Here is a 14,306-nt window from a genome sequence, read left to right on the forward strand (position 1 = left end):
GGGGGTTTATACACACAAGGTTCGCAATTGCGGCACCCCTCTTTCCAGCTCACACTCGAATTAAACGTGGGCGGCCGACGGTTTTTATATTTTAATATATAATAGATTTAATTTATATAATTAATTAAATATTATATTATATTTACTTGCATAGTTAACCTGTAAATTTAGTTCCGATGATTCGCACGTTGACACTCGACCAATGTCCTGGTTCCGGTTCCTCAAACGCATTTTCGTACGTTTAGAAAACTGGTACTTTATGTTTCGTGTAATGTACCGTATTAATAATTAGACATATTAGCCAATAATTCATCTTACAAGAAATGTAATTTATACAATTGAGTGTTTTGGTCATTTGCTTCATTAAATCATCGTCTCGTTAATATTATAATATATATATATATATATATATATATATATATATATATATATAATGGTATTCTTTGAAATCGAAACGTTTTATATCTAGTTAATATTATAATTAATCACTTTGTAATATATATATATATATCTATATATATTTATATATATACATCTTCATTTAAAAATATAAATCTGTACATATTATTAAAATATTTATTTAATAATATTTAGTTTTTCAAAACTAATTATATTTCAATATTTATTGATTTAAAATATTTTCGAATTTATTATTTAGTGTTACTTTTACCTTTTTGAAACAATAAAAAATATATTTGCAAATTTATAATACAAAGCTTTAATTAAATTCTTCAAAATTCATAAACAATTCATCTTATAAAACGTTTTAATAATAAAGTTCTTTTTAAACTGAAAACGTTTCGTACGTTTGAAACTAAATCAAATAAATATGATAATTTTGTTTTATAAAACTAAATATAATTAAGAATCATTTAAAAGGTAAAAATAATGGAAATCATTATATCATAAAACGTATTTGAAAAGTAAAATTATATATAATATATTTCAAGTTTTTAAATTACCAAATATTGATGAAGCGTGAGATAAAGTCCAAAGTTATATGAACGTATAAAATCATTTAAGGTAAAACGTCGATATCTATTTTCTTAATTATCTACACTCCCAATTTCACTGTCACCTTAAATAATGTGAAAGTTAACTAGTTAATAGCTATATAGGAAAATCGAACAGGAAACTCCACTAACCCTTGTCTAGTTTCCGTTAATTGACACTTTACTAATAATTTTGAATATCGTTAAAAAGTGAAAGATTTCTTAAATCATAGTGGACCTCACTACAAAGGCCCGTAATCATAGCACAATGAATCTGATAATTCAATTATTTGATATCATCTTCTAATTCCATCGATAAACATATTGAAACAAATACGTTCATGTAAAGTATTATACATTTAATACTTTGTTAACATTTTCAAGTTATAATGTATATATATATATATATATATATATATATATATATATATATATATATATATATATATATATATATATATATATATATATATATATATATATATATATATATATATATATATATATATATATATATATATATAATCATATTCATTTATATAATGGTTCATGAATCGTCGGAGTTTGGTCGAGGTTAAATGAATGTATAAACACAGTTTAAAATTCTTGAGATTTAACTTTACAAACTTTGCTTATCGTGTCGGAATAATATAAAAATAAAGTTTAAATTTGGTCGGAAATTTTCGGGTTGTCACAGTTGCCGTATATTAACTAAGTTTGAAATGTAGATACATAAATTAATAATATGTAATCTGTTCAATGCACAAACCATTTTAATTTGGATTTTGATTGAGATGATTATGCCTGTTATTGAAAATTAGGGTTCAAAGATTGGGGACGGAGGACTCAAATGGAATAGGGAAAGTTTAAAAAGACTTAAACTCACGTGCCAGGTACATGACTAGTATCCAACAAAGAAAAAATGTAGTTAACTATATTGTCCTCACGTGCTTATCATGTGAAGAAACTTAACGTGATAAAACTAACAGCGTTTATGGATGGGGTCATCGGTGCTAAATAACGATAGATGAGGGTCAACGACGTCAAAAAAATAGATAAATGTTATTCGTGCTTTTTGATACAAAGATACCGTACCAACGGTGCAATTTTGTCATTTTATTTCTTCTGTTCACGTTTCTTAAAGGTTCTTTTAATTTTGTTTAGTAGGCTTCTGTTGGTTTTATGAAACTCTATATCTTCTGTTATCTCAAAGTTCAGTGTGGTTGTTCAATGTTAATGTAGTAATTATATCGTCGTTCTTGATATTGTTGATTGTTACATTTGCCAATATCCTCCTATTCTATTATCTAGGCGTTGTTGTGGGTCCAGGGGAAGGTGTGTATAGTGTTGATAATAATAAGATGAAATATAGATCGAGTTGTTGATTAGAGGGTGTTGCAGTCTAGTCTTGATACTAAGGAAATTTAATATGTGGCTACTGATGCGAAGGTTAAAAAAAACTTTTACCAATTAAAGGGAAGTTAAATTCAGAGATATGAAAGCCCTTGTGTATGTAATCACTCGCCCCATCTTTTTGATTTCACATAATATCCATTGTAATTTAGTATTTCACCTTTTTAGTATATTACTAGTAAAATGACCCGTGAAATCACGGGTTTGTTTAAACGAAACAATTTAATGACATGTTTTAGGTATTAAGTGAATGTAAATGCTGAAATCATTTATTTTAATGACCCGTTTGACTAATAAACTTGTCGTTGTTTTTACAAATATATAGAAACATGTATTTTTGCATACATATGTAACGTAATTAATTTCGTAAAAAGAATCCATATTTGAATATTAATAATTTAAAAATTATAATTATAATTATTATATTAAGAGTAAATAATAATAATAAAGTTCGCTCAAAGTTGAGTATTTATATTTTTGATAATAATAATAATAATTATTATATAAATACCTTTTAAATTTTCTTAGAAAATTAAAATTACAATTTATGAGAGATTAGTATTTTCTTTTATAAAAAATTTAATATTATTTTTTAAATTAAATTAATATATAGTTATGACCTCATCATTATGAAAATTAAAGAGTAATTAGTTTAATGATGACATCATCATTTTAGAGCTTTATATGACTATATAGATATCCAGGACGTCTCAACAATTTTAAGGCCCTAGACGAAAATAAAAATGGGCCCACATATACGTTAATTTTTTTTCTATGCATAAAAAAATTATACACAAATTTATCTATATATTTACTTACATTGTATTTAACTATTAAAAATAAAGTATCTTAACTTTAATTGACAATTTTTTATTTGATTTAATTAAATATATATTGAGAAAAATATTTACATATTCAAAATTTTGGCCCCTTCAAAAATTTTGGGCCCTTCAAAAATTTTGGACCCTAAGCGGTTGTCTATCTTGCCTATAGTCGAAGACACCTCTGATATATCATCGGTATATACTTTGTGTAAAGCCCCGATCAATGAGTGTATTACTATATGTTTCCTTCAAGTAAGCGAACTTTAGTTAAGGTTTTATGTTTTATGTCTAATATTTTGACTAATTGTGCTCACCTTCTGAATTTTGTTATAGATTTGACTATTCTCTTTATATTTTGACCAAAAATTTGCCAGCCGTTCTATAAACAACTGAAGAGTACTACCAAATATCAACTTCTAAAGCTGTTGTGTTCATAGGCATATTTTGGGCTTAGTTTCGACATTTCGTATTGTTGACTCAAGAGATTAAGGCTTCCTTTGAAGGGCATTAAAGATTTGGAAAAAGAATTTCGTAACACTTTTGTGGAGTTCAAGTCTGTAAAATAAAGTTTTTCAAACTTTTATGTTATGCAAATTTATGACTCTTAAAATAAACCGGGACATCTATGCGTGAAACGAAGAATTGTTTTTTTTTTTTTTTTGGGTAATGGGGGTTACCCGGCGAACTTTATTAAAAAGAATAAAGAATGTTATGAAGCCCAAACGACACTAGGAGGGTCCTAATGCCTCACAAAACGACCAAGCTAACCAAATTAGCAAACTACACGAGCTCATAGCTCACATATAAAGACAACTAAAGTACAAATTAAGAAATCTTCCAATCTGACTTTAGTCTAAGCGTTTAGGGATTCATCTTCCATTTGATAGACATAATTTTCAATCGAACCGTAGCGTATATAACTTTATAGACTTGATCCACCAATATTTTCTTCTTCTTAAACAACCTGTTATTTCGTTCCTGCCATAAGCTATAAACCGTAGCCGCAAAAGCAGCTTAACAACGATGATACGAGCTGTCCTACGGTTAGCAAATGGGCTAACCAACAGCGTAAAATCGCTCCACGAGTCACTAAAAATTGGAAATTCCATATGGGCCTTAATACGATTCCATACGTGCAATGAAAAAGGACAAGCGAAGAACAAGTGATCATGGGAATCAAAAACTTGGTCACAAAGAGCGCAAAGTAACGGTGTGTTATTCGTGACTTCCCACTGCTTTAACTTGTCTTGTGTCTTAAGCTTTTCCCCCATAAGTAACTACACGAGATAACAATCGCCATATATCGGACGAGATAAGGGTTGTGTTCCATTCAGTAAGGTTTTTAATTCCCAACCCTCCTTCAAATTTCGGTAAACACACATCCTTCCACTTGACTTTTGCTTTACCTTTTTTAACAGTTCCTTGACACCATAGGAAACCTTCATCATCAAAGCTTCTATATCATTTAGAGTAGCACTTGGTAGGATGAAAACAGACTGCCAATAAACTTGCATAGATGATAGCACCGAACATAATAATTGTGATCTACCGGCAAATGACAGAGAACGATTTTTCCAATTTTCAACCCTGTTACGAACATTATCTACAAGGACTTTACAGTCCCTATAGTACAACCGTGATGAAATCAATGGAATTCCAAGGTATTTAACCGGAAGTGTACCTTCCTCAAAAGGTAGAATATCCATAATTTGATCCTTAAGCGTTTGGCGGACATTTGCAAAATAGGCTTTACTTTTTGGCATACTAGGAACAAGGCCCGACCACTCTTTATAATGGTCTAAAGATTCGCTAATTGTCTTGATTGAAGGTACATCCGCATACGAAAATATAAAAAGGTCATCAGCGAAACACAAGTTGATTATCCGCTGTTATGAAACAAAGAATTGTATTGTTTTGAGAAATCTCCATGCTTATGTGAATGGTCTTTATGTGAGATTTTCTCTTTTGTTAAGATTTTAGTTAGTATGTATAACTTTATATGAATCTTTATATGATTATTTTGTTGATTCACCCTGCTTTGAGCATCTATTTAAAATCTAGTTGAGGGTTCATTGTTTGTTGGTATGATAATGTGTTTTTTTTTTTTTTTGTGAGCCCTCTCGGCCATAGATGCGAATTTTAAGTGCTTAAATCTTAAATTCGGATTGTGGAAATGTTACAACGTTTAAGTTGAGGCCCCAATGTAGAATGTAGACTATTGGCCAACTATTGTTTGGGCTTTAAGTTATTCTCAACTTATAAGAGATTGCATATTTACAGTACAACTTTTTATTTTTATTGTTGCAAAAAACATTCATGCTTGTGTTTGTATCTCTTTTATCATTTGTTTTCATCTCTTTTATATCGTAATTTGTAGGATTTAGAGACTGAAGTTTGGATGAGGTAATGAGGTGCATAAGTTTGCCTTAGATATTTATCAAATGCATACAATTTGACAGGAGGTTTAGATTAAAAGAAGCATGTTCATGAACATTTTGTAAGCATGTTTACTATCTGATTCAGAAGGTCAGCAAGATAAGGTTTTATGGTACAAGGATACATGACAACATTGATGGTGATTTCTAATGTCTAGTTCAGTTTAACAATTTATTAGAAGACATAGTCAACTTGAATCATAGTGTTCGGTTTTACAAGTTTTGGGACCTTATGGTACGTTTGTCGGAGTATATGATATGTGTTGAGTTCCTGAGGTTTATTAATAGTAACCAATTTCAACTTTTCAAGAGTAACTTATTGAAAAGTTCTCTATTTTACATTCATTGCATGCAACTACTGTTGGATAAAAACTCCTATTACTCCCTTTTTAAGAACATTCCGTTCCGATTTTTCAAAATCCGATTAATTAATCGGTCAATGTCGCTTAAATGGTTAAAATTGGATTTGTTGATCAAAATCGGTCAAAGTCAAATTAGTCAACTTTTTAACGTGAATTTCAACTAGGATTATAAATGTTTGAATAAAATGAACGATTATAGATAACTATGTTAAAATCTAGTTTTATGTACATGATTTTTTTTTATATTTACACAGATAATTTTGAAATATAACATTTAAATGTATAAAAAAAGTATAATCCGATTAATCTTCGAATTGCCGATTACTCCTTCTAAAGTCCCGATCGATTATTCTCGAATATCGAATTTTGCAACCTTGCATGTAACTCATTCTTTGTTTAAGTAGTTGTGAACTAAGACGTTACAAGAGTTGTAATTTGTAGTTCTGGTTAACCGGTTGTAAATATGTGAAATGCTTTTCATTTGAGTGAGATTATTATTATCACTAAGATTTTGAGTATTATGTTATTGAGCTATATTATGTCATCTTTTGGCTTAGAAAGTTTGAACGCCTTTTTTTATTTCCTTTTTTTTTTTTTTTTTTTTTCCGGCAAAAATAAATTCGAGAGGTTAGTGAACTTCCATCCTTTAATTCCATTATGTACCTACTTAATTAATTTAAAATCTAATGTATTGAAGTGAACTCATGTCTGTTTATTTGGTGTATTGTAGATTTACCTTTGGATTTAACTTAGTTAATCTTTTTAATTATTATTTACATTTTTGCTATTGCTTAACGATGTGGTTAAGATTCATAAATATTCATACGACACAATAAGAAGTATTGTAAAATAAAATTGTGTATAATAAACAACTAAAAAAAAGGGATAAACCTACCCTTTAGCAGCTCCAACCACTAGGCTACACTAACGGAGACATATAATAAACAATTAGGAATTAGGATATACGGGTATTTTCGAAAATGTGTTGAAAATGCGGTGGATTTATAAAATTTGAGTGTGGAAATATTACTACCATTTTCTTATATATAAAAAATAAATTATATAAATAAAAAAAATAACAGCTAAACATTTTAAAAAATAACATTAAAATTAAAAAAATTATCACAAGATAGTCCAGTAATTGAGTTCAATGCTATATGTCTCAAGTTCGAATTCAGTTTATGACAAATATTTTGTGGTGACAAATAAAAGTTTAATTTTTTGATTATAAATTAAAAGTTTAAAAATGTTATTTGAAAGTTGAAACTAAAAATAAAATAAAAATAAAGTAAAATAAAATATTTCGATGATATGCTTACAAATTTGTGTTTTTTTTTTTTTTTTTTTTTTTTGTTAACCGAAGAAAAGTTTACTAAAATTAGTTTGGTGGGTTACCGTTAGTTGCGTATAAATTACGCAGACATGAGTCGGTGAATCAGTATACCCCACACACCCTATAAATACCAGTGAATTCTTTCAATCAGCACATCAAATCAAATAATCTTCATATCATCTCTTCTTCATCATCTTCTTTTCGAATATCACTTTCATCTTCAATTTCTTCGGTAATTATCTCTCTTTCTTTCTCGTTGCGGTTCACGGATTGTTGAAATATGTCAATTTTCTTATAGGGTTTTCAAATATCAGTTCGATCTTAACTTTCTTCCGTAATCGTCATCTTCTCTCTTTGTTTCTCGTCAAAAATCCATCAATTCTCGTTAGGGTTTTCAAATGCCAAAAGATCGATCTTAACTTTCTCCGGTAATCGTCTCTCTGTTTTTCTTGTAAATAAAGGTTCACAGATTGTTGGAATCTGTCAATTTTTATTTAGGGTTTTCAAATAACAGTTCGATCTTAACTTGTTTCTGTAATCGTCTCTGTTTCTTTCTCGTCAAAGATCTATCAATTTTCGTTAGGGTTTATAAATATCAATTGGAACTTAACTTTATCCGTAATCGTCTCTCTGTCTTTCTTGTTAAGGTTCACAGATTGTTGAAATCAATCTATTAGTATCAATTTTCGTTTGGTTTTCAAATACCAGTTCCATCTTAACTTTCTTCGGTCACGTTCAATTATCCACCCCCTTCCTTACTTCTTTCACTAACACAAGTTCTTGATTTTTGTTTGAAAAAGATTAATTTAAAATTATATATATATGGGATAAGATTAACTCAGATCGTAACAGAAGGGAGGGAATGATTTGTATTTCTATTTGGCTTTAAGAAAGGCCTCAAAATTTCATAAATTATCAAATGAGTTAATGATCTTTGGTTTTCATAATTCGATATTGATATTATAAATCACAGTTTTTAAAGTTATATTTGACTGTCAATGTTGTTCAAGATTCAAGAAGATCTGTCTTTCCTTAATCCAGGTCAAGGAAAGAAGCCAACTAATCTTATAAATAAATGCAGGTTTGTACCTAATTAATAAATCTTTCTTTGATTGGAGTCATTCTTTCTTTTTCTTTTAATGATATGTGGTGTTTGATGTCTGCATTAAGGTCAGAATACAGTTATGAATATCTATGTATGAATAAGTAGACATAGAGACATCACATGACATGCTCTATTCCAACTTTACAAGTAATGGGTAACACACACACACACACACACACTATTTCTAACTATTGTGTATATCATCTGTGTGTTGTGCATTTATAAAAATGAAATCTTATCTGCAACAGATTGTAACCTCATACCTTTGGATGTTAGGTTGCCTTTCCTTGGCTGGCTGCCTGACATAATCCATTGATCTCGCAAAGTGGTAAGTTTAAGTTTTTGCTCTCACTAATTTAGTTGACTGAATTTTAAGTTATGTTTCTGAAATAAGATAAATGTGTTCTGTTTGATTTAATTCAAGTGACTTTATAAAAAATATACTCCGTATTTGACTCTAAGTAGAGGACTGTCTAGAAGCAATTTTCTAGTCTTATAAATTCAGGTTTGTACCTACTACTACTTAAAACCTTTCTTTGTTTAAAGTCACATTTTTTTTTTTGTACTGATATGTGATGTTTGATGATTATGCATTAAAGGTAATGTGTTTACATCAACATATTCTTTTGCCATTGCAGTTTGATCAGTTTCATGCCGTAGTATGAAATTCTCGGTCTTTGCTACTTCTTCTTTATTGGACTGAATTTCAAGTTAGGTTTGTTATCTATTTGAAATAATTGAATTGACTTTTTTAGAGTTATATTTGATGTTTGTCGACGGTGTTTAAGAGGGATCTGTCTTTCGTTAAATTTCGAAGCTTCTTCTTCTTCTGTTTAAAGGCGATAATAAGCTATATGCACGTGAGATATGTAATCGCAAAGAAAGTGTTTAATGTTGTGATTGATACCATCAAATCAACATTTCAAGGTCCGTAATTTCTAACTCCAAAGTTTATTTTTATGATTCAAACTGTTAAATCAGTTTACTTCAGGTTTGTGTTTCTTAAGAAAAAGTTGCATACATGGATGCCAAAAGAGTTGAAGGTCAGAAGACAGTTTTGAATATCTATGGATAAGTAGCCATCACATGACATGACATGACATGACATGACATGCTCTATTACAATCAATGGGTAATGCAGACTCTATTACTAAACATTGTAGGTGACCTTAAACTAATTTTTTGGCTTCGTTGACTCCGATCTTGCAAGTTTTCCCTTGGATGACCCTGGATTTAGCAATTGTTAGATTTGGACCGTTAAGTATCAGTTCCATCTTAACTTTCTTCTTACATTCAATTATACACCCCTTTCCTCACTTCTTTCAATACTCTATCAAACAGATAAACACAATATTACGAAAAATATTAATTTAAAATTTATATATAATGGGATAAGATGAACTCTCAGATCGTAACAGAAGGGAAAGAATTATTTGTATTTCTATTTGGCTTTAAGAAAGGCCTCAGAAATTCATATATGTTCAAATGAGTTAAAGATTCTTGGTTTTCATTATTTGATTTAGACTGTCCATGGTGTTCAAGAAGTCTTTCGTTAAACCAGGTCAAGGAAAGAAGCCAACTAGTCAAACTTCGAGTAGAGAATGGAATGGTCTAGGCTGCAACTTGGTAGTCTTATAGATGCAGGTTTGTACCTAATTAAACTTTTCTTTGTTTGTTTGGAGTTATTTTATTTCTTTTGATGATATGTGGTGTTTGTTGTCTGCATTGAGGTCTTGCTTGAAGATCCAACACATTCTTGAAGCTTCTTCTTATGTTTAATGACGATAATAAGCAATGCACTTGAGATATGCAATCACAAACAATCACAAAGAAACAGTTATATTTTATGATTAATACCATTAAATCACTTCTCAAGGTATCTACTTTCAGAATTAATAGTTTAATTTTATAATTGATACCATCAATGCAACTTAATGTGGGTCGTGGTTCTTTAGCCTTTTGATTTATAATTCTTGAAATAAGATAAACATGTTCTGTTTGATTTTAAAGTGACTTTTTTTAAATATATATTTGACTCCTGATGCATGCATTTCAAGAAGATTCGTTTTTCGTTAAACCCTGTCAAGGGAAGAAGCCATTTAGTCAAATTTGAGTAGAGGACGGTCTAGTAGGTCATTTTCTAGTCTTGTACATACTTAATCTTTCTTTGTTTATGTGGTGTTTGAGGTCATGCGTGAAGATCAACATATTCATGGGCCATAGCAGTTCTATCGGTTTTATGCCGTGGTTTGAAATTCTTGTCTTTTGCTCATACTTCTTTAGTGGATTAATTTTCAAGTTAGCTTTTTGAATTAAGAGAATTGTGCTCTGTTTCATTTTAATTGCAGTGGCATTTTATAAAGATATATTTGACTGCCAATGCATTTCATGAAGATCTGACTTTCGTTAAAGAAAGAAGCCAACTAGTCAAACTTCGAGTAGAGGGCGGTCTTGGCAGAAATTTTCCAGTCTTATAAATGCAGGTTGTACTTCAATTTTTCGTTGTTTGAAATAATTTATTTCTCTTTTGATGATATGTGGTGTTTGATGGTTCTGCATTAAGGTCTTGCGTGAAGAACATCATATTTCATGGGTCATTGCATTTCGATCAGTTTCGTGTTTGTGGTTTGTAATTCTCGTAGTTTGCTGCTACTTCTATGGTGGATTGGTTTGAATTTCAAGTTAGTTTTTTGAAATAAGATAACCGTGCTTTGCTTTGTATTAATTGCAGTGACGTTTTAATGTTTTATAAAGATTTTTCATTCGTTAAACCCCGTCAAAGAAAGAATTCAACTGTCAAACTTCGAGTAGTGGGCAGTCTAGGTAGCAATTCTCTAGTCTTATAAATGCAGGTTGTACCTACTCAAGTGTTTCTTTGTTTATAGTAATAAGAGAACTGTGATCTGTTTGATATTAATTGCAAAGACTTTTTAAAGATACGTTTGGTTGTTGATGCTTTTCAAGAAGATCTGTCTTTCCTTAAACCCGTTCAAGGAAAGAATCCAACAAGTCAAACTTCGAGAAGAGGACGATCTAGGCAACACTTGTCTCATGAATGCAGGTTTGTACCTGCTTATTTTTTTTTTTTTTTTGTTTAGTGTCATTTTATTTATTTTTAATGATACGTGTGTTGTTTGATGATTCTGCTTTAAGGTCTTGCTTGAAGAACAACATATTATTTGGCCACTGGAGTTCGATTAGTTTCATGTTGTGGTCTAAAGTTCTTGTTCTTTGCTCTGACATCTTTTTTGTTCTTTGGCAGATAGTTCTAAGAATGCCTATGCTTGGATTGAATGTTTTTGGGCTTTTCTAAGTTCATCAAATCAAATAATCTTCATATCTGTTCTTCTTCGTTAAGTTTCTCCAATATCAAGTTCAATCTTACATTTCTTCAGTAATCGTCTTTTTTTCTTTCTCGTTTTTTTTTCTTTTCTTCATATCTTCCGTCTTCGTTAAGGTTGTCCAATATCAAGTTGTTTCTTTCTCGTTAAGGTTCACAGATTTTTGAAATCTATTAAGTTATATCAAGTTTTTTCTTTCGTCTTCGTTATGGTTGTCCAATATCAAGTTCTTTCTTTCGTCTTCGTTAAGGTTGTTATTATCAAGTTATATTTGACCGTCAAGGTGTTCAAGAAGATCTGTAGTTCGTTAAACCAGGTCAAGGAAAGAAGCCGACTAGCCAAATTTTAAATAGAGGGGATGGTCTAGCAGCAATATTCTACTTTTATTACTTCAGGTTTGTACCTACTTAAACCTTTCTTTGTATAAAGTCATATTTTTGTGTGTGCTGATATGTGATGTTTGATAATTATGCATTAAGGGATTGCATGGAGAACAACATATTATTGGGCAATTGCATTTGGATTAGTTATGATGTGGTATGAAATTATCGTTTTTTACTCCTTCTTTATTGGACTAAATTTGAAGTTAGCTTTCTGAAATAAGAGAACTGTGTCCTTTCTGATATTAATTGCAATGACTTTTTAAAAATACATCTGATTTTCGATGATTTTCAAGATAACTCTTTTCTCGAAACCCGTTCAAGGAAAGAATCAAGAAAGTCAAACTTCGAGAAGATGACGATCTAGACTTCAATTTCCTTCTTTACTGTCGATGCTTTCATTATACCTGGTCAAAGAAAGAAGCCAACAAGTCAAACGTCGATTAGGGACGGTCAGACAGCCATTTCCTAGTTGTATAAATGCAAGTTTGTACCTACTTAATTACCGGTCAATTTAATACTAGTTAGTGTGAACTATGATTACAAAAACTGTATAATATTTACCAGCTATATTATTATAATCTTTGTGCATATGGTCACAAGGGTGATGGTTTGAAATTATGATTGTGAGTTGGGGATAAAGCTGATTTTCTTATGTTGGAGATTACCAACCAAAATACAAAAAAGGTATGAATTTTATGTTGTTACAATGTTGTTTACTTAAGTTTATGCTATATATTTCTGTTGTTACTGATTAGGATGAGCTAAAATATAGTGCCGTGCATAAAGCATTAGTAGTTGTGCCGTCTTGCATACACTTTTCAAGTTATAGGAAAATTGGGGCATGTTTGGGATTGTGTAACATTAAGTGCTCATGGCTTTAAATAAGCATCACGTAGGCAGCCTACAAATGACTTATTTCTCTAATAATGATATGTTGAGTTAAAACGTAGGAGTCATCAAATACTTGAAGGTTTTAATTGTGTTTACAGGCGATATAACCTTTAATGGGTAACACACACTCTATTCACTATTGTGCATATCATCTGTGTGTGTTCTGCATTTATAAAAATGATCAGATTGCAGAAAATGAAATCTTATCTGTAACTTGAATCCGTACCTTTGGGTGTTAGGTTGCCCTTCCTTGGCTGCTTGACATGAATCCGTTGATCTCGCAAAGTGGTAAGTTCAAGTGTTTGCTCTCACTTCTTTAGTTGACTGAATTGCAAGTTAGGTTTCTGAAATAAGATAAACGTCTTCTGTTTGGTTTAATTAAAGTTAATTTATTTAAAGATATGTTTGACTCTTGATGCATTTCAAGAAGATCTGACTTTCATTTTAATTGTGTTTAAAGTCACCTTTTTTTGTGTTGGTATGTGATTTTTGATGATTATGCATTAAAGGTAATAGGTTTACATTAACATATTCTTGGACCATTGCAGTTTGATCAGTTTTATGCCGTGGTATGAAATTCTAGGTCTTTGCTCCTTCTTCGTTATTGGACTGAATTTCAGGCTAGGTCTGTGATCTGTTTGAAATAATTTAAGTGATTTTTATAAAGTTATATATGATGATTGTCGATGGTGTTCAAGAGGATCCGTCTTTAGTTAAAAATTTGTTATGGAAAGAAGCTGCTTCTTTTTAATGACATGGATGCCGAAATAGTTGAAGGTCAGAAGACAGTTTTGAATATCCACGGATAAGTAGCCAGCACATGACATGACATGCTCTATTACAATCAATGGGTAATGCATACTCTTATTCTATTCACTTTTGTATATATCATCTGTGTTGTACATTTAAAAAACTATTGTATGCAAAAAATGTACTGAAATCTTATCTGTAACAGATTGAAACCCCATACCTTTGGATATTAGGTTGCCTGCCTTCCTTGACTGCTTGTCATGAACCCGTTGATCTCGTGAAGTGGTAAGTTCGAGTTTAAGTTTCGGTTCGGTCAAACTCATATAGTATCTTGGCAGGGCAACATTCATGTACATTTTTGGGCCATTTTAATTCGATCAGTTTCATGCCGAGGTATGGAATTCTCGTTTATTACTCCCACCTCTTTGATGGACTGAATTTCAAGTTAGGTTTCTGAAATAAGATAAATGTGTTCTG

Source organism: Rutidosis leptorrhynchoides, chromosome 1, assembly GCF_046630445.1.
Source record: "Rutidosis leptorrhynchoides isolate AG116_Rl617_1_P2 chromosome 1, CSIRO_AGI_Rlap_v1, whole genome shotgun sequence".
Classification (NCBI taxonomy): Eukaryota; Viridiplantae; Streptophyta; class Magnoliopsida; order Asterales; family Asteraceae; genus Rutidosis; species Rutidosis leptorrhynchoides.